Source organism: Alligator sinensis, unplaced genomic scaffold (genome assembly GCF_000455745.1).
Source record: "Alligator sinensis unplaced genomic scaffold, ASM45574v1 scaffold628_2, whole genome shotgun sequence".
NCBI lineage: Eukaryota > Metazoa > Chordata > Crocodylia > Alligatoridae > Alligator > Alligator sinensis.
In genome coordinates this window covers 3,071,275-3,095,867 of record NW_005841833.1, presented here as the reverse complement: position 1 = coordinate 3,095,867, position 24,593 = coordinate 3,071,275, and the positions used below count along the sequence as shown (strand labels likewise).

General features: G+C 47.4%; 1 protein-coding gene across 6 annotated transcripts in view; it reads right to left on the bottom strand.

The window, feature by feature from the left end:
- Window positions 1-24,593, bottom strand: part of CMKLR1 (chemerin chemokine-like receptor 1) — a 149,756-nt gene that overhangs the window by 31,037 nt on the left and 94,126 nt on the right. For 2 of the 6 annotated variants that reach the window (XM_025198688.1, XM_025198662.1), the window contains exon 1: window positions 10,547-10,757. The exons of 2 other annotated variants lie outside the window; for them this stretch is intronic. The gene's annotated coding sequence lies outside the window, so the exon portion shown is untranslated. Of the gene's footprint in view, window positions 1-754; window positions 845-10,546; window positions 10,758-24,593 lie in introns of those variants that run through there. 2 more of the 6 variants (XM_006015158.3, XM_025198683.1) reach the window with 2 other exon arrangements.

The window sequence follows — 24,593 nt, the reverse complement described above, 5'->3', positions numbered from 1 at the left end:
AGGCAGAGACCCTCCCCCCCTCCCCCCTGCCACTCACTTCTTTTCATGTAGGCTACAAAGGGGCTGCAGATCACAGAATTGCCCTTTTTTGTCCTACTTTAGATAGTCCCTAAGGAACCTCAGGTAAAGCAACCCTTTCCCCCAGGTGGATACATGCAGCAACTCGTCGTGCAACAACACAACTGTAAAAGCAGCCTTATGTCTCGCTCTCCGCACGGAGCTTGTCTCGGAGACACTTCGACGTGGAAATGACCACACGCATCAGCATCAGATAATTGCACAGTCATTAACAAGGCAGCCCCCTTGCTGGAGCAACATGAAAAAACCTGCTCAGAAGGATCTGAGTTGGGGGAATTGGGCCATCCAGAAAGAAATTGTTTCTACAACAAACCTAAAGGCAAAAAAAAACTCCCTTCCAAACACAGCAGAAAAGAGCAGTCTACTGTGGGTCTCAAGTCTGCCATAGCCTTGCAGATATATATCCCATTCCGATAGAGCTAATTGCAAAACCAGGCTTTTTTTTTGTTTAATGATGGTGGAGGGAAGACAAGCTGGGAAGCTGCTGGCACCCAGGTGAAATTCAAACTCAGGGATTTCTCCTCTGAAAAGGAGGAATGAAACCTCCCCTGGACGGTCTCTGGGAAGGATTTAGGAGCTGAACGCTGCCTGCTCCAAAGGTCCCAGCATCACAGAGAAGCCCTCCCAGGGATCATTAGAAAGGAATCCAGATTTAATAATGGAGATATATATTTACCTGGTCAGAGGCTGAGCAATGAGAGAGCCTGGGAGTTTCAAGACCACATGCCTCAAGCGGACTGAGCCTGGCTTACGACTGTCCCGTCCCACTTCTTTAAAATTAGGCTGACATACCCTGGCACATGAGCTCGGCACACGGTTTTGCAATCGCTACACACGCAGCAATTGTTTTGTGTCTACCCCCCCATGCTGAGCACTCCATTTCTGAACCAGAAAAAATGGAGAGGGAAAGAAGGAACCAAAACCCCCGCCTTGAGGCCTAATGTAATCACCTCCTGGAAAGCGAGCCAGCCCCGGGCGCAAGGAAGCGGGGCTCGTGAAAATCAGGGGCAGGAGTGAGCATGCTGATGCCAAACAAGATACCCTTGATCACGGACAATTGGACAATGCGGTTTGCCTCTCCCCTGCCTAAAACATGGTCTTTGCTATTGCTTGATCTTCAGTGACCTTCCCATAGCCCGTGGTACAGGAAACATTTAATGAGTGCTGGGGACCCAGCTATGACAAAGCCACGTTGTGCGAATAGGCCATGAAGGATGTCTTTGCTACTGCTTTTTATTGTAGCCGAATTCACAAGGGATCTGGTGCCTCCCACCCAAAAACTGAGACAGGATGATGAGATTTCTAGGGCAAACAAGACACCTCCCCAAGGAAACCATAGGGATCCCCAGAAACAGGCTGGGACTTAGGAGACTGCCCTGCCACAGACTCCCTGGGTGACCTCGTGCAAGTCACTTAATTTCCGTGCCTCTGTTTCCCATCTGAGAGGGGCGGGGAGCCATAAGGACAAGGACATTGAGGGGTGTGAGATTGCTGGCAGGGGCAATAGAGTTCCCCACATAACTTGACCCCTGCCTATACCCCTTTCCTGTCCCTCTCGGCTCCCCAACCACCTCCCAGAGCCTGCATGGGATGATGCTCGGGAGGGCAGGTGGCAGCCCAGCTGCACAGGCCATCTCAGCTCAAGCTCACCCAAGGGGCTGGAGGTTTGCAGAAGCAGGCAATGTGGACGGACAGACATCTCCTCAGGCAGCCTCTCTGACACGGGCACAAACTACACAGCACGAGCGCTCCCTGCCCACCCCTCCCATCCAGAGCCCAGAGCAATGCAGGCCACTTCCTCCTCCAAAGGAAAAAAACCCACTGTCTTGGCACAGCTGGAAGGAGGCTGCTCAGTGCCTGGACAACCCTGGTTCCCCTTTGCTTCAGACACAGCCAGGGTCAACGCAAGGCCTGGAGATGCCAAGAGGCACTGGAGCGACTGTTAATACCCTGAGACATCCCATGCGAACAGCCCAAGTGGGGCAGAAAGCTAAAGGCTCCCTCGATTCTCCCCGAGACCTAGCACCCAGCGAGCCAAGGTGCATCTGCAACATCTCTGCAGGCTGCTTTGCATCTCCTTGGCCCCCTGCGTCTGCTTCCGGAGGAGCAGCTCCAAAAAACCAGCCGAACCCGCGCAAAGGGCTCCACTGACAGACCCCATCTGCCGTCTGTCTGCATCTGCTGACCTCCTCAGGCTCCCAGTGGTTTGGCCTCCTCTCTCCATCTGGTTTTTATTTCACTGGCTCTGCTGCGGGGGAAGAAAGCTTATTGTCTCCCTTTCTGACATCACCCACAAGTATGTACCTTGAGGACACAAGTGGGAGAAGGCGGGGAGCGCTCTCCCCAGCTGCATCCGCTCATTAACACAGCTGATATTTTGCAAGGAGCAAAGAAGCCGCCCATCAGGGCTGCTGCGTTTGGTGCAGACGCCCCTAGTTGGGCCTGAACTTGGGAGTTAAAAACCTGAGCTTCTACCCACCGACCAGGGTCCTTAGCTGGAGGACAGGAGCACCTGTCTGCAGATGTGGCCAACACAACATTATAAGGCAATTATTTGTCACCTGCTAGCTTGCAACTGGCCATCCTTCTTTTATCTCTTTCAAGTGAGTGGTGCGAGGAGACATCCCAGATATAGTGCCCCCAGTCAGCAGAGATGGGGTTCAGTGAAGGAATTCAATTCCAGCCTCCATGCATAAAAAAGGACCTGGTCCAATCATCCTTTGTTGGCCCGTGCAGTCCCCATAGCAAACTGGTACAAAGATGTCAAGGTATATCAGCCAGGCAGCACCAAGGCAGCAAATCCCACCGGATGCATGCGATGCATGGACACGTACTGCCTGTGCACGAGTGAAAGCTGCTGAGTATATGCTGTGCGAGGGCTGCAGTGTGTGGTCTCAGGCTTAAGAACCACAGGCCTCCACCCTCGCTGGAGGAAATGAATGCACACGGAATAAACCTGACCGCCCTCCTGGGGAGAAGGGAGGTGCCGCACCTGTAACCAAGCCAAGGCAAAGGGATTTTCTTTTTCAAACAGGAAGGGGGAAGAGTGGCTGGGAGAAACAGCTGTGTCTAAACCCTGCACGGCAGAGCTGATCCAAAAGGATCACGTCTAATCATTGAACGTGTCTATTGTTTCTCACCCATGGCCCATCCCAAATGAGATTTCTAACTCAAGCAAAACACAATACGGAGGGATAAACAGCCCACTTCTGTACAGTGTAGTGCTGGGAAGGGTTTCTGTAGGAAAGAATCTCCCGCCGGCAGCAAGAATCAACTCCCCTCTGCCTCCTCTTTTAGCCAGTCCTTTAAATATCTCATTCTTACCCAAAACACAGAGTGTGTGTTATGCAAAGGTAAAACACAGCCATGGATTTCAGGACCAAGATTTCAGCACTGGGGGTAATGCTTTGCTAATGAAGCAAGATACTCCTACAGAAAAATGTAGGAACCAGCCTGAACGTACAAAGGACATGCAAAGCAGGGAAAGGGAGATGATCACTGAACCCCTATCAAGACTGTCCCAAAGGTTCCCTCGGCTTTCTCAAAAATAGTCAAAATGTGAGAAGACATAAAAGCACACTGAGAAAGAGAAAAATAAAAGGGGCGGGGGGGGGAGGGGAAAGAGAAGGGAAGAAATAGGAAGAGCAACTTAAAGAGCCTTATAAAACATTAATTAGGCCTCCCCAATTGCTGGGAGGCAGGTCAGGATGAAATCTGTTTGACAGATGGGTCAACTGAGACACAGAGGAGCTAAGGGACACACCAGAGGCCACTCAGAGAGTTGGTAGCAGAGTCGGGAAAAGCACCCAGGACTCCTGATTGGCAGGCCCCTGTTCTGATGTGACCTTCTCCATGACAAAGAACTTGGCTCCCACGTGGATTTAAAAATGGGTGTTTTCTACTGGGCACACGGCAGGAGGAGGAGCGTGCCCCCACAGCGAGCGTGTCAGGGACTGTATGAGGGAGAGAGCCTCAGGAATCGTTTTGTGAGGTCCCGTGAGCACGATTTGCTTGTGGGGATGACCCTCGGCCTGTCCATCTTTGCAGGCAAATGCAAGGAAGAAGACGTCTCTTCCCCTTTCAGTGGTAACTGGGCTTTTCTAAGGCAGCGCGGTGATGAACCGTTGTCCGAAGCCCCTTCAACAATAACATCCTCCTTTTGCAATTAGCATTCAGCACCAAGCCACTTCTCACAGCCCGTTGGGGGCACCTGTAAATCATCCCAGGCCTATTTCCATCCCAGGAATGAACTGTTCCAGCGGGCGCACGGGTAAGATCTTAAAGTGTGATTAAGGAAATGGAGGAATAATGCTGCCTGGGCACAATTTGCAGGTGACAGCTGAAAATGCAAACCAAAGCAGGCCTGGAAATGGGCAAGGTAATTACTTTCTTGGCAGGACTTGCACCTCATTTAAACAAGGTGGATAAAAGCATCAAAGGCTTCGGGGGGCTGTTACAACCTGCCTTTCCCTGCCTTTGACCTCTCCTTAGTGTCTGGTTCGGAAAAAATAGGGTGGCCAATCATCTCCCTCCTGACTCCAGAGGTTCAGCTTCTTCCCTGAAGCTGGAGGAGGAATATCCGTTATATTTGTCTCCTTGGATGCTCCACCAGCTAGCTCAGCTTTTATACTAAGCTTCAGCATAATATCTGAGCTATATTATAGGTGCTATTTTTTTTATTACTAAACCCCCAATCCTTTTTTAAAGTATTCATTTAAGGTCTTTTTCAAGGTGGTATCCTGCAGACTGTGGTTCCACAGGTTAATGAAAAAGGACCTGGGGGTTACAGTGGGCAATAAGTTCAATATGAGCCAACAACGTGCCCTCATTGCAAAGGCTAGTGGCATCCTGGGCTGCATTGGTAGGATCAAGGGCAGTGATCCTTCCCCTCTATTCTGCACAGGGGAGGCCACATCTGGAGTCCGGTGTCCAGCTGTGGGCCCCCCACTACAGAAAGGATGTGGAGACATTGGAGAGAGTCCAAAAGAGGGCAACAAAAATGGTTGGGGGCTGGGGGACATGACTGGTGAAGAGAGACTGACGGAACTGGACTTTAAATTTAGTTTAGAGAAGAGGAGACCGAAGGGGGATTGAATAAAGCCTTCAACTCCTTGAAGCAGGGTACAAAAGAGGATGGAGCTGGACTGTTCTCAGTGATGGCAGGTGACAGAACAAGGAGCAACGGTCTCAAATTGCAGCAAGGGAAGGTTAGATTAGATATTAGGAAAAGCTCTCTCACTAGGAGGGTAGTAAAGCACTGAATCAGGTTACCCAGAGTGGTGGTGGACTCTGCATCTTTGGAGGTTTTTAAGACCCAGGTAGACAAAGCCTTATCTGGGATGATCTAGCTGGAGCTGGTCCTGTTTTGAGCAGGGGGATGGACTAGATGTGACTTTCTGTGGTCCCTTCCAACCTGAATTTTCTGTGATTCTGTGATAATGAGATGCTGCCTTGAACTGTTACCATTTCTTCTATTACTTACTCATTAAAAATACAGCAGTAATACTAAGGGTTGTGTTATACGCTAGCTAGGAAGGCGTTAAGGCATTGAACCAGGATAGCCATGAAGCACAGACACCATGAACATTGTCCATCATGCCTCCTACTGCCTGAGTAGCCATGCAGCATTGACCCAAGTCCCGATCTTGCCTTTATGCAGCTTAGCATAAAGCCTGGAGAGGATTCTCTGGGGACAGATACCTCTAGGTATTCAACAGTCCTAGTTGGAGATGTCTACATTACATTAGTGTGGTACTATGACCATCATGCACGAACAAGCAGTTCCTTGACAGCGATGCTGCTGGGGAAAGCTCTCCAATACAGCCGTCCAAGAGAGAGGTGTTATTGTCTGTTCAGGAGGGCTCTGGGTGACAACATCCTTGTCCTGCCCTTGGGCAGTTTGGAATGACACAACCTGCGTTTGCAAAATTGCACCACGGAGAAATGCAGTGAAATACGGCAGTCATGGGGAAAGCATCCACGGACCGTTCTCTGGCTGCAGTCTCTGCCCAGACCTGCATTAGCAATGAAAGCCCTGCCAGACGTTCTGGGACATCCAACATTTTCTTCCAATGAAGAAAGAGAAATTCTCTAGATAGCCTTGGCTTCCTCTTGAGCATAAATCAGCATGTCAGCCCACTGTGTGCGCTGCTAATGAGTCAAGGGAGCCAAGGGAAAAACTGCAATCAGGAGAGAGGGAGCAGGATAGCTTGGCCTGCCACTAAAACTATATTGTAATTTAAAAACACCCTGAACAAAGGGGAAATAATTCAATGGATGAGAAACAGCCAAGGGAAAGCTGTTGGCACAGAAACATGTGCACTCTTGACTTGGCCCAAGGGTGAACAGCCAATATAAAACACGCATGCTGTCACCCAACAGGCCTTGGACACCTTTCTCAAACAGTTTGTCCTGCTGTCCAGGGACTTGGTGCATACTTGGAGAACAGTGTCCCCTCAGAGGGGTAGGATATCTCCCAGGTGAAATCACTGCAAGATGCAAAGGTACACTTTCAAAGACTCTGGGGTTTCAGTGATGCTGTGACGAGGGTGCCATGCTAGGATGGTACAAGAAAATAATCCAACTCCAATTAACCGCATGTCCAATTAGCCACCCATTCTTCCTGCACTTCACTTCCTTCTCTGACAGCTTTATAACAAATTCTTGCTCTTTTGTGACCTGGGGGCACTCAAAAAAAACCTCAACAACCCTTCTAAGTTTGCTTGCAAGTTAACACAGGGTGCCTATACACGTGTAGTTACATGCACCTAAATTTAATGCACCTTTGTTTAAGGTGCATTAAATTTAGGCTTGCATAGCAAAGTTGCATTAGCCCACATGTAGCCACACTAATGCGCATGAATGTGGTGTGTGTCCATTGACACACATTGTGTTAATGCGCATCAAGAGTCTACATGTGGGCTAATGTGACTTAGCTAATCAGGCCTAAATTTGGTACTTGCTTTAAGTAGGTATCAGATTTAGGTGGGGTTTGCTTAAAAACGCCATTTTTAAGGTGCATTAAAGGCACACACGTGTGGACACGCACCCTTAATGAGCCTTAAAAATGGTGATTTTAGGCTAATCCCGCTTAAACAGGCTACATATAGAGCTCACAGTGCTACAAGATACAATCCTGGCCTTTGGACAGAGGTAATTTTTCACTGCTTCAGAAGGGGAAGGAGAGTTGCCAGCTGTTGTGGTGTATGTTGTACGTACGGTGTCTCATGCACGTATGGTGTAGCTGTCTCCTCTGCCTGTTCCAGTAGCGACACAAGAGACCTAAATCCTTGTAAAGCAAGTGGAACAGGATTAAAGCTGCAATGGTTTTGTTGCATTCATGTTGCTCCGCTCATATGGGGAACCACCCTGTTAGCGGTCAAGTGCACGTGTTCAAAACGGCTCAGAAGCCGGGTCCACTTATTGTGGCTGTTCTGTGTTCTCCTATAGTCTGGATTTTGCCCCTTGAGGACTCACAGGGATGCTACTCTGATCTCGGACACACGGTTTGGAGGCACTACAGCGGGCATCGGGCATCCCTCTGTATATTGCCGGTGCCGTGAGAGCCCCAGCTTCCTAACGTTTACATATTTGTGCTCAGTCTGATTATAGTTGAGGTCTGCAACTGTTTAGCATCTCAGCTGCTTGGATCCCATCAGCTAAACACACCGAGGTCTAGGAGACCTCCAAGGAAATGCAGGATGCTGTAGGAAGTGGGAATGAGGCATAGACCCAGCACAGCGTTGTTTCGTGTAACCCCTTGTAAACAGAACAAAGGATCCCAAGCAAGAACAAGGAGGAGGAGGAGCCGGACGTGGGACCTGATGCATGCCCGAGTGCAGAAGGGAATATATCTGAAAGCAAAGTCAAAGAGGAGGAAATGCCTGACATGGCCCCTCCGTCTTGCAAAGCTGCCCCCTGTACCACAGGATGTGACTCAAGGGAAATTACTGAAGACTGAAAGGCATCAGGCTGCATTTGGGACTCTCTCACACCTGCCATCATGGGTGACATTTGCCCCATTAGGAGAACCAGCATGGGTGGCCTACTGGGAGCAGTGGTAGAAGCCCTCAGCCTTCTACGAGAAGCCCCCCAAGCAGCAGCAGCTCCGTGGCTGTGCCTCTTAAACACAGAAAGCCCCAACTTCCAATGCTGTACCTGTATCCCGGCTAATCAGAGCAAGACCACAGCTCGAAAAACAGGAATCGGTGGCACTAACATCAATCTGGTTTATTTTTGCACAATGACCTATTGCAAAAGCACAAAGGGGTGAATCAGGAGGAAACTTGCTGACTGGACCAGTAGCGAGGCGGGGATTGCCCTAGGAAAAGGAGAACAGAATCTCCAGCAGATTTTGCTGAATTTTTCTCTTCTTTTTTTTTTTTTTCCCAGAAATGTTGAGGTGCAGAAACCAAGAACTTACCAACATGCTTGGCTTGCGACAAACAAACTGACCACTCCAGGGGAAGAGTTCTGGTGTGAGACGCACCCAATCCCAAATAGGAAGGCATTTAAAAAGTGAACTGGGCAAAGCACTGAGGGATAGGGACAAGCTCTTTCCATTGGCAATTTGCTCCAAGTAGACTTGCCCAGCTCTAGATTCAGGTGCCGGCCAAAATAGGTCCACAGCAGAGGATGCTCCATTTCCCTATTGGTAGGAGCTACTAGGGTGGGGGGATAGGATAGGGTTAGGGTTTATGAGTGAGGGCGCAAGTTAGTGGGGAAAGACCCTGAGAGACTGCTGAGGGAAGGTAGTAGCATCCACTGGTTCTTTGTAAGATGAAGTCACTGTCCTCTCTCCACACCCCGCCACTCCCATCCTCCTTTTCCTGATCTTCCTTTGCCCCTACCCCATGATACAACCTGCCTCAGACATGCACTGGATTGCATGAGTGCCTGGGGGAGCATCAGCGTAGTTTCCCTGAGGACATTCAGCACATGACAATACAGCATCTAGCCTAATATCCTGCCTCCAACCTTGTAGGGAGGGTATAAGAAACAGGTCTCATGTAGAGTGATCCATGCCCTATCATGCCATCCCAGTTAGTAGCAGTCATAGGGATAAGGATGTCTCGAAGCCAGAGGTAACATCCCTGCCTGTCGTGTTCAATAGCCCCTGTCCTCCACAAAGTTATCTAATCTTTTGAACCCAGAGATATCCTGTGGCCAGGGGACTTTTGTGGAAGATGCCTAGATGACCTGACATGGGTGGTGGGGGATGGACACAAATCATACCTGTCTGGAGCTCTTAACCAACCAGACACATTAGACTGAGCTGTAGTTGTAACGTGGCTCCATTAACAAGCTTAGACCTCCAGCAGCCACGAGCTCCACAGATTGACTAGACAGATCCTGTCACATGCACCTTCAAAGTCCTGCCTCCAGCTTCACTGGGCAAATCCTGCTCAGGCATTAGAGGGAAACACACAATGCCTTGCCCAGACCTGTTTCAGGGATATGTTTGGGATCCGTGTTGGTCTGAGACTAAAAGAAATGCAAAACTCTAGAGTTTTTGGCTCAGAGATTAACCCTTTTATGAGACCAGCTGGGAAATCATAAAAAATGCCTTATCTGCACATCAAAGAGCAACCCACAAGGACACTCCCATGGACCCAGAAGAACAGACTTCCACCTGCAGCTTCCTCTGTGCAAAAATGAAATTTATTTTCTACTTTTAGGGACTTTTTACCATCTTTAATTTTCCCTGAGCCTGAGGAAGAGTGTGTGCGCTCAAAAGGTTGCCCAGACCTGGGCTTTATTATGTTCTCTGTTACCTGTTACTGGGAGCAGCTTTGTCAAGGCCTCTTCTACCGTCCTCTCTAGGGTAACCTGCAATACCTCCCTTCTAAGTCCGGACTTCTAGTGACCCCTCAATCTTTCCTGAGCCTGGCCCAGTCCAGATGTCCCATCCTACGGTCATTTCCTCTTCAGCTTTCTCTTTCCCATTTTCAACACAACCAAACGTCTCATTTGCTGCTCTGGCTTCTGCAGCACGCTGGACAGCCCACAGCATCCTGCTATCATCAAATGGTCCTTCAATCTTTTCCGGCTCCCATCTGAACATTGAGGGAGGTTCAGTCATCCCATTATGCATCTATTTGTGTTAAATTACAGCAGCCCGGTCTCCGGCACCCCAGTTCAATGAGGTCCCTCTGGGGACATAGCCGGATCCCTGTCAGCAAGTTTCATCATCGGTTGCAGGGTCAGAGCAGAGCAGCAGTCGGATGCTGGCAGTGATTTATTTTTAAATTAAGGGTGGTGGGGAGAGAGCTTATTAAACATTTGTTATTTTAAAACCCCAGTGTATTTAAAGCAGGGTACAGGGCTTGCAGAGAAATTCAGGGAGGCAGAGGGCTAGCTTGCCCTTGTTCCCCCATTTCACCCAGCTTCAAAATCTTTCAGTAGAGAGAAATACCTTCTCATTGCTGAAGTTCACCTTGGGTTTGCTCTTCCCTCGCCGTGGACCTACCTGAGCCTGGAGACAAAGTGTGCACCCGCTCCACCGAAGCCCCTGGAAACACCAATTGCCCACAGGAGGCTCCAGAGATGTTCAAGGCATCAACTGAGAGGATCATTCATTCGGGCACAGAGGTCGGCATAAACCTTGTCAGTTGTTCCACCAGGCACCTCTTCCAGGAGGAAACTTGTTCTCTGACCCCCTTGCAGACAGGCACATACATGGAGACACACACACGCACACAAAGTGCCGTTACTATGTTTTTTAAGAGACGGGGGTGGAGGGAGAGCCACAAAAACATCATGGGATGGGAGATTCTTGGCAGATTTCCTTCCTGAAAGCAACAGCTGGAAGAGGGTGTAGCAGTGATGTAGGAAAATTGGCGGAGGGCCTGCGGATGACCCAATCCTAGAGAGTAACAGGCTGATTCCTAAAGTCCCTGCCAAACATGCGACTCACACGGTCCCTAATAAGGTTCAAAGGCTTCCCCAGCACAGCATCTCTCTCCTGCTGCCCCTGTATGTCCTAGTGATGTGGTTCCTGGACATGAATCCCAGAACAGAAGCAAATCTCAGGGTGAATGTATGCAACCACCACTCTTAGTCTGGATCATTTCTCTCACCTCTGATCCAAGAGGACAGGGCTGCTACCTCTCTCTGGTAGTCTCATCCTCCTCCGGTCTCCCTCGGAGATACTGAATCATTCCCCTCCCTTCAAATTGACTTCAAAACTTTCCTCTTCCTCTGGCCAGAAGATCAGCGTTCCCTGATGGCTTGTATGATCATCATGACATTAGCAATGGCAGGGTGGAAGTGTCCCAGGACCCAGTACGGGGCAGAGTCTCCTGGTGCTACCCACTGCACAGATATGTCTGCATTGCCAGCTAGACCCAGCTCAAACCAGCCACAGTGAATGGCCTCTGTGTATAGTAAGCCTTAATCAATACCACCTAAAAAATCAGGGCTTGCTTACCTAGGCACGTGTTCCCAGTTATACCAATATAATGACACCAGTGTATTTAAGGAATGGCACCAGCACAGTTAAACCACAGAGTTATGCTGCTAGGAGCCCTGCTAGGACCCTCATTCATTGCAATGTAACTTGTTGGGTTCCCTTTGTTGTTCTTCACATGCCAGGCAAAGACCTCTGCAAGAAAACACATCTGCATGTCAATGGTGGTAGAAGAAACCACCTGATTGTGGTAGTTAAAGACCATGGGGCAGATTTTTATTTAAAGACTGCTTTCTTATGCCACTCTGGTAATTTAATGGGGCCTTAAAGCACTAGAAAAGCACCATGTCCCCGCCCAAATGATGTAAAAAGGGCCTTTGAGCATATGAGAATCTGGATGATGTCACATCGCTTTCCTGATGATATAGATGCTAGTTGTTGCAGGGGGAAGAGCACACAATGTGGAGATGCCCAGCACAACGCCCCTGTTCTCTACACAAAGCACTTCCATGCCACCAACTTCCAAATGTCACCCACTGCTCCTCATTATCCCCCTTCTGGCCAGGCATCCCCTACAAGAGCCGTCAGATCATTATTAATAAGCTACCAGTGAGACATCGAAGGTGATGAATACCCATTGGAGTGAACTTCCAGTCCCCACATCCGACCAGCAGGGTGCTGCATGGGGGAATGAGAAGTGACAGAGGTCGGGGCTAAGGAACTAAGGGAAGACACAGCTATTGCAAAGCAGAATGACAGGAAAGGTAACAAGAAGCTGGAGGAGGAGGAAGAGCAGAGCACATTAAGTCTCTGTCTCTCACCCGACATCCTGTCTGCACCCTCACACCATCCTGGCTTCCATAAGAGCCTCGAGGGGACAGTCGGAGTGAGAAGCGTCTGAAATGGGAAGTCAAACCAGCCCCCCTCGAGAGGAGACCTCAGTGTGGAACCACAACGCCAGCCTCCCTGGGGTACCTGATGTGCCTTGGGATCAGAAGTGGATGGAGGAATAAGGGTTGGATGTAAGCGGGGCCTGTGGAACGGGTTCCCTTCTGAGCACTGGGGCTGTCGGAGAGCCTGGTCATCAAAGCAGGGTAAAACCCAGAATCTGGGAATGAAGGGAATGATCCTTCCCCAGACCGGGTGTGGAAACGGCTGACTGACAGAGGGGGAGCTTTCTACCTTGGGTTTAAGTGGAGCAAAACCTTGGGGTCCTAACTTCATTTGGACTCTATCCATAAATTCCCACTGAATAAGCACTGCAGACGTTGCCCCCACCCCACAATAGCCAGCTGCCGGGTTCCCTTACACGTGGGATGCATAAACCCGGTGGCAGTGACAAATGCTGCGACAGAGGATCCTGCCTGTGATTCCTCCCCCAGGAACCTCACATTCATGAAGTTATAATAAACAAGGGCTCAGCCTAAATCAGAGTATTAAGAAAACCAAATATTTGCATCTCTCGCTTCCCAGATCCTTTCTAAACCAAGTGCCTCCAGCATTTCAATTCCATAAACCCACCCCTTGTGAATTACTTTGCTCCTGACACTTTCAGCTATATGCTTGCTACACTGGAAACTCAAAATATTTGAGAGACAAACATCCATTTTAGCTTCGGGAAAGAGGTTACCATCCTATGGGCCTTGCAAAACAAGCAGATGTAGAGGCAGAAATTGCCACAGCAGGACAGACCAATGTGTTCCTCTCCAGTAACATCTTGTCTCCAGGGACAGCCACCACTGGGTCACAGTCAAGGGCTCATCTGAACCTTTTGACCTCTGGGGCTGTTTAGATAAGACACACCAGCCCCTATAGCCAACAGCACATAAGGATAGCATCATGCAATAGCCGCTATTAATTCTCCAACCCAAATGACCACGAAGCCATTTACAGCTGGGCTGACGAGGGGACTGCCTTTGACCCAAGTCCAAGGCAATGTACAAAGTCATATCTCTGGAGCCACAGTGAGATGTCTTAAGTATTCAGCCACCGCACCCTGCCCATACTGGATATTCCCTGGGGACATGCTATCCCCAGAAGTGCATGATGCACTTCAGTGTGCAGTATTTTACCCTAAGAACAAATTTCTTGATACCACTGGACAACTACTTTAATCCTGAAGCAGTGGTGCTAGTAGCTTTTGTAATCGGAGTACCTCCACAGTGCATTCATCTCCATTTGGCCAATGTTGGCAGCACACAAGATGGGTAGAAACTTTTACCATAGCAAGAGAAAGTCCATAAATTAAACAGCTCCTAAGCAAAACCAATTGTTCTTAGCTTTAAAGGAGGTTCCACATTCAAACAGAAAGAAACCAAACAGAAAATAGTCTCAAGGATGGCCTCATATGAGCCTTTCTCCATGTCATACCCTCAGTCAAAATGCTGGCAAGGATCTTTCTTCTCAGAAAAAGCTGGATTTATCCATCAGCTGCACACAAAGCTCATTGGAGGTTTGTTTCTGGGAATGAACTGGGAGGGAGGAGACATCCACCTGTCTCGCTATGAAAGGTGGCCAAGAGTTATAACAGGGGCTAGGGACAGAAGTTAAACATAAACTGGTTTAAGTCATCAGAAACAGGTTTAAACCTGTAACAGAACAAAAGCTCAATGTACATAAACCCATTTCAAAATGGCTAAAACTGGTTTAAGATAAACCTGGTTGAATGTAGTATCAGACTTCACTAGTTTGGGTCAAACTGGTTTATGAAACTTCTGTCCCAGACTCCTTCCTGGTTCAAGTTAAATCAGTGTCCCCCTGCATCCCAGCATGCTTTGCATCCCTGGGTTGTGCTGTGCTGTCTGCTCCAGCAGAGAAGGGTTGGGATTGCGGGGAGGGGGGAAGAGGCAGGGACTGCCCCCCTCAGGTAAACCCTGCCTGGGGTCTGGGGTCTGGGGCCAGGGAGGGGGATTAAGCCCCCCTTCCCCCAGTACAGAGCTGCCCTGCTAAACTTACTGAAAGTTACTGCTCCCTGAAACTGTGGACTATAAATCCCAGAGGCACCTGGAAGCAGGAAGAGGAAGTAATGAGCAACCCTGCAGAGTCCTGCTGCTGTAATGCTGAACTGCAAATCCCAGAGACCTCGGGGGCAGCAGGAAAAGGAAGTGCCAGAGAGCCTGGTCTAAGCCACTGCTGGCACGTGGCTGCAATTCCTGAATCAAAGGTAAACGTGTATCCAGTTGTTTCTCAGTTTAATCGCTGCAGTTTAAGACTAACCTGCAAAGACTGAATCGATTCAGCCTCGGGCTTTTTGGCTGCCTGTACTTGGCCAGGGGGAGCATGGGTCAAACTTCTGAGATGACAAGTACTCAGAGGATCCTGTGAATGTAATGGAGACGCAGAAAATTAACAGGGAAAAAAGAAAGGCAAGAAAACTTTATCTCCTTCTATGTGCTTCAGATCAAATACCGCTACTGCAGACTCCCTCTTGGATCAGATGGTAACGCTTGGTGCCAACTGTACGGTGTTTTCCTAAGTTCTGTTTCTGTCAGCAAGGAAATACATCTGGCAGGAGAGCCAGTTCTGGAGGAGAGCCAGGCAAAGGCTCTGTCTGCAATGAAAAGTTCAGAAGGCAAGCAGGTTGTTCTGACTAATAAAGCCTTTGCTGCGTGTTGTCAGAAGTGATGCGAAAGTACTGGGCCTGGAAAGATTAAAAAACTACTGGGAGATGCACGTTCTTTTCAGCCTCAGAACAGCAAATGCCAAAAGGAATGAAAAGAAAAGGCAACAGCTTTGCACGCAGCAAGGCTGCTTTTAGATGCCTCCTGTTACTCTCTGGACATCGATAGATCTCTGAAAGCAGAGAGGAGGAGGGAAGAGAGGTGGACACCAGTGTCACTGCTTACTCAGAAGAAAGAAAGAGCCCCCGCATTCACCCAATGAGTCCCAGGCTCAGTATGGGCTCAGTGCCTGGAGATGGCATGGGATTTTTTCACAGTGTCAGTTGGTTTCCATGTCATTGTGACTGAAGCCATAGAAATGTTGGGTGGAAGGGGCCTCAAGAGATCCTGTAGCCCAACCCCTTGCACTCAGTTAAAGAGAAGCCCCATGCTTTTACCTCTCAGTAGAGATATTAGGGCACAAGCTCGGAGCCTGAGATTCAGAGAAAGCCCTTTCATTTATTCCGGTGGGCACAGGCGGAGGGCATAAGCAAGGGGGACTATTAGGGCAGTGGTACCATGTGGATAGCACTGACCTAGACCTTAAGCATGACATTTGTACTGAAAGTCGAAGCCCTTACAATCCTCCCTGCCCATCACATTTAGCAAGACAGCGGAGACAAAGAGTGGCTGACATGAGAGAAACCTCTGCTGCCGCAACATTTGCCAGTGACCTGTACTGTGTGCGGGCACTCTGGCTTGCACTGCAAAGAATAGACCCATGGTAATGACTAGTATTGGGCTGTGATTTATTCCATCCTGCTAGCTGAAGAAAGCCAACACTGGTTGTTACTTGAATGGGAGGCCTCCAAAAATACCTAGGACATTGCAAGAAGCTGTACTGGTGCATCAGTAGATTACATGCTCTAAACTGAACTGGTGAAGGTCAAGTTGCCCAGTTTCTTGCTAGCAAGTGCTGTGGTGAAGGGACCTTGGTGCCAAGTTGGCATCTCATTAGATGACATAGTTGAAAGCTCAGTACATGGTGCTCTTCTTGCTGAGCCAATACTAGTTTATTTCTCCAGTAAGTCCCTAATGAACACAGTGAATTCTGCATGACGAGAACAAAGCAAAGGAACATTTAAATTTAGTCCATCCAAACGTTCCTGTTGTCTTATTAACCAAATTATTTGGCTTATCACCTGTCAGTGTGACTAGAGGTAGGTGAACTAGTCACAGCAGAACAATTTATTCTGCAAATTTATCCCCTTTGATATCTTAGCAACCAGCTGAGATGGTTACAGAAGTTTTCATCACTAAACATTAGAGATCATTTTGGGCAAATTTGATGACACAGGTTGGAGAGAGACTCTTTTCATTAGGTGAAAGAATTATATACACAGCTAGGTACAATACAGCACACTGACTGGAGCCTCGGCACACTGCGACATTGGGCATTAATAACAACAAGAGTCATAAAATTCAACTTAAAGGTTTCTGGAATACTTGTCACCAGTGCCGCTGGTCCAGCTGTTGCTACTGATGCTGGGTTTGACTCCTACGTCCACAGAGCATTCTCCAAACATTTTCAGTCACACATGGGTTAGTGCTTATGCCTACTTGTATTTCTCATGTGTATTTATGCACAAGTGTCCCTGGCACTTCCCCTGCGGATGAAAGTTTCTGAGCGCAAAAATGGACTCACTGAAAACACTTCCTGGAGCCGCACACAAGAAGCTGCTGATGTGGTCTGAATTCTTTACTCAGAGGATGCTTGATAATACTGCTTGCACAGCTTTATTTGGGGCAAAACAAGCTTAAAGCTTATTGCAGTGAGGTGCAGGTTGACACGAAAGGAGGGGCTGAGACTCTACCTGACTTGCCCTGAGGAATGCCCCCCAGAAATGGCTGTTTCCCCCCTTGGGGCTGTGTATCCCAGACCAAACCACTCATGAGCTCTGCGATTTCTGCATTGCTACAAATACAAACGTACATGAAAGCGCCTTTGAACCCCATAGTAGCAAAAAATCCACCTACACCCACTCTGGGGCCCTTTTATGCTGCAAAAACAGTGTAAAAAGACCCTGGCATACAGGACAATCAGACCCCAGACTTGCATTTCTGCAGCCAAAGCCAGGGCCCAAAGGGAACACGTAATGGCTGCGGTTCGAAAAGCAGGGAGGGAGGTCTGTCAGCAAAGGCCATGGGGAGCCTTCCCGGGGTCTCCAGTCATTTCAGAGGCAGGCTAAGGTCAGACAGAACCTGAGCTACTCAAATCACATGTGGCCCTTCAGAAAATAGCCCAAGGGCTCATGCTTTGAGCTGCCTGCATTTTGGCAAACTCAGTTTGACCCCTATCCAGCTGCCGTCCACACACACTCTTAATGTCCTTCAGTGGTTAACTTTAAACTACAAGCAAGCCCCAGCTGGTTTAGGCACCAAACCAGTCTGCTAAGTCCTATTTTTGTTCCTCTTGCTTCTGTTACGCTTCCAAGTGCTGGAGATGGCTTTTCCCCACAAAGCAATTGTTCCATTACCATATTCAGTCTAAGGACTGAGGTGCTTTCACATATCAAAGGATCATGATTAATGGCCAGCAACTTTACATTTGTCTTCATTGTTTCCTGCCCAGGCTGCTACCACACCGTCTGAGCAGCACTAACCGCCGACATGCTTTTCATTTGAACAAGATGTTCGGATGTCTCCGAGATTAAAAACTGTTATAAAACAACAGCCCCCGATAATCCCTTCTGTCTCCGGAAATGTGACTTAGAGGGAAAGCCTCCTCTTCGTGCAACGTGCCTTCATTCTCAATTGCCTTGCTCATAAACAACTGTAACTCAAAGTGTATTCTTGGGAGTTTAGTAATAGAGGGGTTTTGAAGGTCAAACTGGATGAGCTACAGAAAGAGGTATCTGTTGCAGAGCATGGAAGATAGCAGTCCTTGATAGCATCCTAGAAAAGCAGGGCTGGAAGAGACCTCGTGAGGTTATCTAGTCCAACCTCCACTCAGGGCAGGATAGTCCCTGTCTAAACCATTCCAGCAAAGTGTCCATCTAATCTGCTCTTAAAAATGCCCAACAATGGAGATTCAACAGCCTCTCTAAGCTATCTGTTCTAAAACTTAACCACTCTTACAGTGAGAAAGTTCAAACAACTTAAATTTACTCTGGCCGATAACTCACCCAAACCTGTGTTCACTTAGACAAACCACCAGCATTCAGGGTTGCCAGCCCTCCAGGATTGCCCTGGAATTAGATATAAATCTCCGGGAGACTGCTCAGAGTCTCCTGGGAGATAAATGATAGGGCATTCATTAAAATAAATATTAAATGTCGAATCTGATTTATACAGTACAGGCAACCCCTGCTTAACGCTGTTTCGCTTAGCACTATTTCGCTATAACACTCATTTTAAATTGATACCTGATTTCATGTAGTGCTCAGCAAGTTTTGTTATAAAGCTTGCAGTCACCATCTTGGGTCGTTAAAAGCAATCGCGGTCATCATCTTGGGTTGTCAAATATTTTCGGTTTCACTTAACACTCGTTTCGCTTAGCGCTCGTTTTTTCAGGAACCAATTAAGAGCACTAAGCGGGGGTTGCCTGTAGTCCAATGGGTTTTTAAAATGTAGTAGTGATGCAAATTTGCCTTCCTGGTATAAAGTCTATGCACCATAATCCATAACTGATATACGCAAGCACATGGGCACGTTCACGTTGTGTGTCGCGGGCATGTTGGCGCTGTCGTGATGAAATCTCATGGAATAAATTCCAACCAGGTTGGCAACCCTACCAGCATTGGGTATTGCTGGACCCTCACCATGCATGCCCAAAGTGAAATGTTCAAGTTGTGCACTCGCTGTGCGCATCTGAACAGGTTAAGAGAAAGAGAAAGAGAAGAATGGGGCATAAAGAATGATGGGAAATCCATCAAACATGGGTGTCTTGATTTTTGAATGCCCAGCTCAAGCCTGAGGTCCTCAGCTGCAGGGGTGGGGCTTTCAGCATCTATGAAAGCAGGCTCTCAGAAGTCCAAAACAGTGTGCATTTTTGAAAATGTGAATTTTAGCTGATAATATTGTCAGCACTCCAAATGGAGCCCTAGTCTTCCCCGTCAGATGGCACGCCATTAGGCATTAATTCCTGTCAAGGTTCAATAAAAAGCCTAACATAGGCATACAAATGTCAAACTCCTACAATCTGGCTGTAAGTGGAGGGAGCTTTCAGCACACTTCGAATTAGTAAATGAGTATCTTTTTAGGAACTGTTCTTACAAACTCTCTGATAAGGTTCAATTCATCAGTGAAATGAAACCTGTTCAGTGAATTAAATAATTTTGAAGCATTTCTATTGAGCATTTATTTTCAAATTTGCTGTACGGCATAGTCTTGTACCTCACCAGCCCTTGTCCATATACCGTACCTGAACCTTAGGAACCCTACTGTCTTGCTCTCCAAAAATCTCGCCTTCCACTTTTTTAAAAAAAAGCTCAGACATCAGCTCCTTTGGCCACAAGGAAAATGTCAACAGTGTGAAGCAAGAGTAACCTGTGCAGAGATGACTTTGCAGGGAACACGGAATAACTTCCCTCTGGAGTCTGAACTGGGAGATAAACCAGGAGGCTTACTCAGTGACAATAATGGAAACAGCAACACTGCTAACGCTTGCATTCCATGTATAAAAGAAGAGAAGGGGGATCTGAGATCCTCACAATGGCTCATGTGTGGACCATACATCCATGGCATTTGGAAGATACCACAACACAATAGTTTTCCAATGTGCTAGAGCCCCCAGGCAGATTCAGCCCCACTGTTCCAAGACGAGACAAAGCCAGGGAGCTCTGTGGACCTCCAAGGAGAAACATGATCATACTGTGAAAATCTGCCCAGTTTACAGCTGGTGGTATCCCATGTTTTACTGTGAGGCCAAGGTAACCTTGTGGGCAAAGCTTAGAAGAATCAACATTTTCCCCTCACCCAGTCTTACCCACATGCACAGCAACAAGTTAAGCTTGCAAGCACTAACTCCTAACAAAGCACTTGCTGACCTACAGCTGGATCCATCCCAAAGTACATATACTCCATTTAATACATGCAGTCCTCAGATTGATAGTCAATTGTATGCCAAAGTTTAGGACATGTAAGGATGGAGGTTGGTAGGAAAATACCATGCAAGAACATCATCATAGTATCACGGGGGTCCTTTCTGCCTGAATGGTACATGAATACATGGCTACTGTAGGCATCCTCTATATGTTACATGTATGCCATGATTAACATGTTAATTGTGGCATACATGGCAAAGGTGCTACACATGCACCCTTTTTAGGGTACCATAAAATGGCAAACCAGTCATAAAAATGTTCTACATTATATGTAGAACATCATATGTAGAACATTTTTATGGCTGGTTTATATGACACCTTAAATTGAAAATGTAGTAGGTCCCAGCTAGGACCAACAATCAGTTGTGTAGCATAGCAGGAGGTACAATTGTCAGAATCAGGGATCAGATCCCCTTGAGTGTGTCAGTGCTCCGCTGCTATGAGAAAGAAACTGGAGAGATGCAAGGGAAAAAGCATCCGTGAGAAATCCACACCCAGGATCTCGGGCCTGGGCAAATTTCCCAGGCTAGTGGGAAGTTTGGCAGGAAAGTATAGATTGCAGCTTGTGCCTGATTTGTGCAGATAGAGTTGGGCCCAGTGAGAAATCTTTGCTGATTACTGTGCTATTTCTGCTGAGTAACCCCGTTAGCTTCCAGCACCGCAGAGAATCTCTCACATCATACACCAGACCCACGCAGTAATGGACCAGGGCAGTTTGAGAAAGGCAGCCTCCAGCCAAGGGGGATGAGGCATTCCTCAGGGATGTGAGCCTGTTGGGTTCGTTTTGGTTTTTGTATTTTTTTCTGCTCAAAACCTAACTCTCAAATGTGTCTTGCAATCCAGCCAAGACCACCCCTGAATACAGATGAGGGGTTACTTACTTACCATCCACTTTTTGGCTTCCCTGGCATTTCCTCCATTTGACACACTCAGATGAGTGCAGCAAAGCAAGAATTTCTCATTCAGGAAGGGCCTGATTTCTCTAAAGCAAACGGCGCTATTTTTAAGCCGTGTCGTATCGTCTCTGTCTGACATGTAAAGGTCTGGTGCTTCAATCACATTGCATTAGAACAGTAGGATGCCTCACCTTAGGTAATGTGGAAAGACTTGTCTAGCACGGTCTTTTAAAGGGGATGAAGGAGGGAAAGCACCTCTTGTTTGACATCCATTCCACTCATCGACAAACTAAACTGCCTGGGGTTTCCGAGTTTCCTGCGCAATGGCTAACGAACAAGACCAAGACTAGAACCAAGGCATTTGCAAGTGGGGAGCAAGCTCAAAAAGGCTGTCCTGAGCTCGGAAAGATGATGCTTATCCCATTGATCTCAATGGAGCTACTCATGTGCTTAAAATTAAGCAAATATTTCAAAGCTGTGCAGGGACCAGGATGTAGCACTACATAGGATCAAGACCCACATGAGCAGTGGTCCCTGTTTCCAACATCAGGGGATCCCAATGGAGTGGAGGCCAGTCTCTACCCTCCAAGATGGCCCCATGGGATGAGACATAGTTCCTACAGCTCCAGCCCCTGCCTATTCTTTACCTTTCCATGAATGACTAATGGTCCTCATTTTTCCAGGCCTGTGTATTCTTTCCCCAAGGCCTCCTCCATTTTAGTTAAACCATTAGCAAAGCCTCCAAGCTTTCCAATTAAGCTACTTCCCTGTTGTAACCTTTAATGAAAATGACTTTCCCCGCTCTAGCTGTATGTATTGTGAGCTTGTAAGATGTATCCGTTTAACTCATTGAATACAATTATCTCACAGCCTCCAGAAACTGAAATGATCTTAAATGCTACTGATGAAACATCTTTAAGTCCTCTTATTCCCAACGTGTGGGAGTTTTGTGCTGTGTTTCGCTTGTTTTGAAGGGGTTTTGTGAGAATTAAGGAGCCCCTCACTCCTGATTAGCCATTCTAACTCCTGTCAGCTATTTCTTCTCCTTGTTCTGTTATTTTTCACCCTTTCTTTCTCTACCTCGCTGGCAGAAGCACTTTCTGGCTTGATTGGGTGTGTGTGGGTACTTTTTCTTGGATGAAAAATGGTCTGAGTCATTGCTAAGCAGATGTCATGCTCTTAATGTGGAAGAAAACGCAGAAGGAGTTTTTCCTTCACTGATGAAACTTTTACCACGATTCATTAACGCCTTTTCCTCGCCTATGTATAGAGAAAGGAAGAGGAAAATCAGGATAAACTATACCCAACCAGAACCTCCGGCTAAAACTAGGGCAATACCAAGAGCCTGGATCTTTCTTCATTTTTCAGTTCACTTTTTCTTTCTGGTCTCCATTTTCCAGGCTGCTTAGCACTTTCAGGTGCTGGCTGGAAAGGGTAGTATGATGATCGTGATAGACATCTTCTTGAATTCCTGGGACCTAATGAGAAAATAGTACCAGAAACTTTTGGAAAAAAACCCCAAGGTCTTGGGACATATCCCAGATCCATGACAGATTGCCAACATTTATACCAGGTGCTGCCATCAAAATATTTCCACCCTTGCTCTGCAGTACAGCCCAGGAACCAGATATGGGGTGAGGAGCACTTCACCATTGGATTTCCCATCTCAAACAAAAACATTCTTGTAACCAAGGAGTTATAAACGCTTCCAGGAAATACCTCAACAATGAGTTTGCCAGTGGGTCTAGTTCAGCTCTAAAAACCCATTCTAATGGCCTTGCTAGCATGGAAGTTTGTGAGGTGGGGTGTAGGGTCAGCAAGCACTTTTGAATATCTTGGGTATTTTTTAGAGAATATCTGAAATTTTGGTGCAACCTGACATAAAATATTCACTATTTTGAAGTATGGTTGCAAACCATAGGATACATCATCTCTGGTAGGACAGACTTAGCTACAGCCAAAGACACAGGGAAATCCCTTCTATATGGGGGTTTTCTATAAGGTTTCCTTTTAGTTCTTAATGGGCCTCCCTACCCATAAACCTTGTGGTTCCAGGTGCCTAGATAACAGACCAGTCACTGTTCATTTTAACGGCACATCAATCCATTCTAACAAAAGCCCTCATACAAACATAAGTATTTTAGCATAAATCAATGCTTTTCTTATTAAGCTACATGTACAGCTTTATTCTTACGTAGTTGGTCCAATAAAAGATATCACCTTAAGAAATCCTTGCCTCTTGCATAATATCTGGACCATCACGCCTACAACCTCACTCTTACAGTACTCCTTCCTTCTGCTCATTGATATTTGGAGATGCAACTCTGCACCTCTCCATGCATTGATGTATACTGCAGACAAGGTTCTTGGGGCAGATGCGATATTATTAGACCAGCTAAATATTTGGAAAAATTGTTCTTTGCAAGCTTTTGGGTACAAACACTGGGGCTGTGTCGCTTCAGACTGTGCTTTGGATCCAGAGAAGATTTAGATGCTTTGGACGCCAAAGCAGCATGTCTGGATCGAAGCTTTGGCTTCTTTAGGCTTTCCGAAGCGCTTCAGAAAAGCTTCGGAGCCGCTTTGGAGATCCAGCCATAGGGTATAATGTGGAATCAGTGAAATATCTATAACTTTGTTGGTTTTTGTTACAACACAGGGGGGGCACTATACATCAATAATCCCCATGGAGTAAGGTACTATACATCAGTAGACTGAACATCAGTAGTGTTTGTTAGGCCTGTGCAACTAGGCAGCTATTCAATTCGGTTTTGGATCCGGTCACTTTGGATGCTAGGGATCCAATCCAGAACTCCGGATCAGTTTCCTGCTTCGAATCAGCCAAAGCAGCTCCGAAACTTTGGAGCCGCTTTGGAGATCTGGCCATAGGTTATAATGGGGAATCAATGAAATATCTATAACTTTGTTGTTTTTTGTCTGCTTTGGGTGAAACTTGCAGGGGGTGTGGTGGGCGGCGGGGGGGTAGCTTCTGCTGAGTGTATGAAGCCTGCCAAGTTTCAAGAAGATACTAGATTCGGGGAAGAACTAGATACAGGGCTCCTGAGGCAGCTCTCGGAGACCATTAAAACTAAGGAGGCGGTAGTCATGGGGGACCTAAACTACCCAGACATCTGCTGGGAGACGCAGACAGCAAAGTCCCACCGTTCACGCAGGTTCCTATCCTGCGTACAGGACCTCCACCTGACACAGGAGGTACACGGTCCCACTAGGGGGAATGCCTTACTGGACCTGGTATTGGCAACGGGGGATGACATGGTAGGGGACCTACAGATCGGTAGCCATCTGGGGGACAGTGATCACCAAATAATAGAATTCACCATAAGACGTCGAGTGGGTAAGGTAACTAGTAGGGTGAAAGTGCTAGACTTTAGGAAAGCTGATTTCAATGAACTCAGGCGATTAGTCAAGGACGCACTGGAGAGTAGGAGTTTTGAAGAGATGGAGCCCAGGAAGGGTGGCTGTGCCTTAAGGAAATGATCCTTCGGGCACA